The sequence below is a fragment of the Camelina sativa genome, chromosome 17 (genome assembly GCF_000633955.1).
Source record: "Camelina sativa cultivar DH55 chromosome 17, Cs, whole genome shotgun sequence".
Lineage (NCBI taxonomy): Eukaryota > Viridiplantae > Streptophyta > Magnoliopsida > Brassicales > Brassicaceae > Camelina > Camelina sativa.
Window position 1 is genome coordinate 1,159,839 of NC_025701.1, and position 5,452 is coordinate 1,165,290.

The 5,452-nt window shown below is 33.2% G+C and overlaps 1 pseudogene; it reads right to left on the reverse strand.

The window, feature by feature from the left end:
* The window catches only part of LOC104759058, a 3,477-nt pseudogene extending 2,139 nt beyond the window's left edge, over window positions 1–1,338 (reverse strand).

Below are 5,452 nucleotides of genomic sequence, written 5' to 3' on the forward strand. Positions count from 1 at the left end.
TTTTGGGACCTGCTTTTTTTCTAAGACTTAATCCCTATTTTTGAAGGATGTTAAATGGTGACTGTTATTGGCTTCGAGCCTTAATGGTTTTACAAATTTGCACTATTTATAGATTCTACTATTGTTAACATTATAAATACCATTAGCTTTTAAAAGTATGTATGTTTTAATCAGTATTAACGTGCCACTGCAGTCTGCAAAGAAACGACAGTGTTTCAGACACAAGTTAACATTCATAGCACCTTATATCATACCAACTCTCTTTCCACCTTCTCTCCTCTTCAGTAATAATCTAAATACTCAAAAACGTTGGAAAATGCGATAAACTTAATTTCTGGTAAATCTTCATTTATTAATAATAGTCTTGGTATGATAAGATGCGACGGAAGTGAGAGAATACGGCTTCTTTTTCAGTATCGCTCAAAGAACTGTTGTGAAGCAGTGATACTTTGCTGTTGTGGTATCTTGGTGGAGAGGCTGAAACCTACCAATGACCATGAAGAGAATAATATGGAGCTGAAATTGTATTATTCTTCCTATGCAGCTTCAGGTGAGAGCCTCCGTTGCTTGTGACGGCTTCTGTGCACTGTGCAACAAGATCAGTCATTAGAGAAACTCGAAAACGTATCCGTCAAATAACACATCCTTCAAATAACACACAGTCAATCAGAGATTATGGATAAATAAAATAATAATATCTGCTTTTTATTTAATCGTACGATAAATATGTTTTGCAAATTTATGTACTAGTAACATACAAAAAGGCTTGTAACACTAACAAATAAAAACCCTAAATAATAGTACAGTATCTGCTTTTTTTTATTCAATCGTATATTAAAAAAATGTTTTGCAAATGTATGTACTAGTAACATACAAGGCTTGTATTGTAACACAAACAGAGAAAATCCCTAAATCAAGGGAACTGAAACTGCAAGTGATTCAGGTCACATCTGGAATCGAAGCAACGTAAAAGTTTTGAGTTGTCCAATCTCTCTCGTTGGGAGAAGCAACGAGACTTTTGTTTGCGGTCTCTTATTTGCGGTTTACTCTTTTGACTTTTGTTTTTTTTTGGGTTTAATCTACAGTAATCAATTTTTGAATCTCTAGTTACACAGCAAACGACGCAAGTCCCATCAAATAAATTGTTAGGCAGTAACGGGTTAACTGTAACGGTAACTTTTTAATTTTGATTTCGTTTTTTGTTTTGATAAAAAAGGAAACATTCCTATTTTCTGAAAACCTAACCTTTCCCTTTTTTTTTTCTTTTGTTGGAAACCTTTTTCTATATAAACTCGAAGCTAATAATAAGCTAGCACGTACACATATTTGAGAAACCATGATTTTCCGAAAGCAAAACAACCACCACCCTCCCTTGTTCTTCCTTTTCTTTCTAGTCTCTCTGTTCTTATTGAGGGCAAGCTCTGCTAATCTCTCTCTTCTCCGATCTCTTACAGACCGTCAAACTCGATCGATGATCACCCGCATCATCGCCCGATCGCCGTCGTAACTGTAACTCGTGTTTAATCACACGATCAAAGATCTCTTCGTCATCGTTTGGATTCCGTCTCTCTGTTTTTTTGCGTTTCACGATCTCTCTGGCTCATGGAGAATCTCACCCGAAGTACTGTACCGAATCGGAGGTGGTGACGCAAACCATGGATGCATCAAGCAACATCATACGCACCATTGTCACGACATTAGCCAGGTTTGTTGCTTCTTCAAACTATTATTATTCGCCACAATTCCTATTTTTGTTTTACCTCGCAACTTTGGATTTTATAAGTGAAGCCTAACTTGCTTTGAATAATAGAATAGTCTCTTTGATTTGAGGTCTCCAATCTTTGTTTTTTTCTGAACGCAAATAAATCTTAGATGCAATATTTGGCTGGCTCATTCATATATTTTTAAGAAATTGATCTGACCTACAATGTTATAACTTTGTTTCCTAATTGAGCTTTTAGTTTTTTCGTAGGGTTCCTCAACTTCCTCTGTTCTTTCTTGATTCGCCAAGTTATCCTGTGGGTGCAGCAGCACAAGACTATTAGGTTTCGTGGGATGATTGAGAAAGACTTGGTAAAACCAATTCTATTTTCTGCTTTTCTTTTACTAATTTTAAATAATCTAAAAGATATAGTATTATTGATATAATAAACTGATTCGCTAGTAAAAAGATTTTTCACATCATTATATAGATATAATATTATTATTACTTTTTTTTAATTGTTTAACTTTTTTTTAAAAAAACTTTTGATTTATTTTTGACTGAAATTGATTTTTCTCATGATTTTAAGATTCTTTTTTTTTTTGTAATAATACTATATTAATAAAATAATGCAAGAACTAAACGGATTTTGGATCCCGTCATTTGACTTAGTCATTGATCGTTAGAGATTCCACAAATTCAACTTGTTTTCACATTATTTTGTAGATTTAGTATTATTACTAAATTTCCAAAAAAATTACTTTTTAAAACTTTAAAAAAAAATTTTTTTTTTGATTTTTTTGATTAAAATTATTCTTTCTCATGATTTTACGATTTTTTTTTATTTTTTTTTTTGTAATAATGCTATATTTATAAAATGATGCGAGAACTAAACTGATTTTGGATCCCGTCATTGATCGTTAGAGATTCTACAAATTCAACTTGTTTTCACATCATTTTGTAGATTTAGTATTATTACTAAATTCTAAAAATTTTCAAATTTATTTAAAAAACTTTTTGTCTTCTCAAGGATTTTTTTAAAAAAACATTTAAATAATGCTATATTTATAAAATGATGGTAGAACTAATATTATTTTGATGACTTCAATAAAATCATAAAAAATGAATAAGTGAAATATTTAAGAAGAGTTGGTTAGATAGTTTTCTATAATCTTATTGATTGTTGTTTTCCTATATAATCTTGTAAAGTCTCTCAAACAATCTCAATATTTTAATCATACTTTCCATGGTTTTATTTTGTGAAGAAAAATGCATAAAATTATAAGTCAATAACACAAAAATTGAATTCATTAACAATCATAGATTCTTTTAACTTTTAATGACTTTATAAAATTCTTAATCCAATAATACCATATTCATTAAGATTTTTACCATATTCATTAAGATTTTAAATGACTATTTACAAATTACAAACTAATAACACCAAACTTAGCCAAATCCTGATTGAATGAATACCAACATATTCTACATAACATTTAAATTCATTAAAACTTTTTTAAATCACAAACCAATAACACCTTCTAATCAACAAAACTATAGAATACTCTCTAACAATATTTACAAATCTTTCATTTATTCACTTTTATTGAAATCTTCAATATTCTTTATAAATTATAATATAATAAACTATTAGAATACTCTATAGAATAGAATGCTCTATAGTCATTGATTGTTAGAGATTCTACAAATTCAACTTGTTTCACATCAACAAGTTGAATTGAATAATTAAGCACAATTTTGCAAAGAAATAGTACTCTCTAACAATATTTAAAAATCTTTCATTTATTCATTTTTATTGAAATCTTCAATATTCTTTATAAATTATAATATAATAAACTATAGAATACTCTATAGAATAGAATGCTCTATAGTCATTGATTGTTAGAGATTCTATAAATTCAACTTGTTTCACATCAGTGTGTAAATTTAGTATTAATAATATTAACTTTTTTACTTGTTAACTTTTGATTCTTCTTTTCCATGGTTTTTAAATTTTATTTTCTCACAGATTTTTTTTTTTTTTAACACGAAAGCTTCATATATTGATTAAGGAGATGATGTTACATGAGAGACATGGGAAATAATACAATTAGGAACAGTTACATGAGTACGGTAAATAGATAGATCCAAACGTTGATTTTTAGCAAGCAGATCAGCTGGAATGTTTGTCTCCCGGGGTGTCCACATGAGAATTACCGAATCAAAACGAGCCATCCAACCTTTGATATCTTGAATCCAGTTGCAGAGATCAAACCGTAGGATGTTTTTATTGAGAATATTAATCAAATTTTGATTATCACCTTTAAAGATCACTTTCCTAAACCCACTGAGCCATGATTGCTTCATTGCAAGACAAAGACTTTGACATTCTGCTTCAAGTGCTGTAAAGACAGTCATTCCAGTTGCTTGTCCTGCTTCCTTAAACCTGCCGTGATCATCGCGAATTACCCACCCTGCTGTTGCAGGGCTAGTGTTATTAATGAAGCTTCCATCGAAGTTGCACTTAGTCCAACCAATTGGTGGCCGACGCCAGGAGCGGATTGATGTTCTGGAATAAGTGTTGGAGTGATACTCAGAATTGTGAGCCTGTGAGCGTTTAGTATCTAACGTTAACCATTCATCTGTTTCTTGTTTGGCTTCTTGCAGATCACGATACCAGCTTTGATGTCTTTGTTGAAAAGTGAGTTTGTTGCGGCTTGTCCAAAGTTTCCATAAAATCCAAAATGGCAAATGAGAAAGACGATCATAGATTCCCCGATGCTTGTGATATGCAAAAATAGCTTTAAATTTGGCTTCGACAGTGATTGAAGGATCAAGCAGACAGTTGATGGGGATATTTGAGCCACGCCATATTTGTTGTGCATGAGGGCATGTGAAGAAAAGATGGTCTGTGGACTCAACCACTGTTATACAACGTTTACAGAAAGACTGTGAGGACATGTGACGACGATCGAGTTCTGCTCCTGTTGCCAAAGCATTTGAGAGTAAGCGCCATAAAAAGTGTTTAAATTTTGGAGGGGTTCTTGTTTTCCAGATCTCTTTCTTGAGGTGTGGGTCTCCATCAGGCGGTCTAGCATGGACTATATGATCTGGATGATGTATTGACAGCCAGTAACCTGACTTCACCGTGTATAATCCATTCTCAGTATAATGCCATCCAAGATAATTAATATGTTGCCATCTACTGATCTTGATGGAAAGAACCAGTGAGACGTCCTCTGGGTGCACTCTTTCTCGGACTAGCCATTCATTCCAACCGCTTTTATCTGGAAGTAAAAGATTAGCAACAACCGGTAAATCAGCTGAATGATAGGTAGGTGCCTGCCGTGGTGGTCTTGGCGGGTGCGTACAAAGCCAGGGTTCAGTCCAAGTATTGATAGTAGATCCATCCCCAACATTTACTCGTAGACCCTTCTGCAGTAAATCTCGACCACAAAGAATTGACTTCCAGCCAAATGATGGCTGAGTGCCACAAGTTGCCTCAAGTATACTGGAATTTGAGAAATATCGCCCACGCAGAGTTCGAGACAATAAGCTATTGGGGTTCTGAAGGATTCGCCATGCTTGTTTTGCTAATAAGGCGTCATTAAACTTTTCAATATCTCTGAATCCAAGACCACCTTCTTTCTTCATATATTTCATACGCTCTCATGCTACCCAGTGAGTCGCCGTCCCTCCCTGTTGAGAATTCCACCAATAATGTGCAATCACCCTCTCAATCTCCTCACA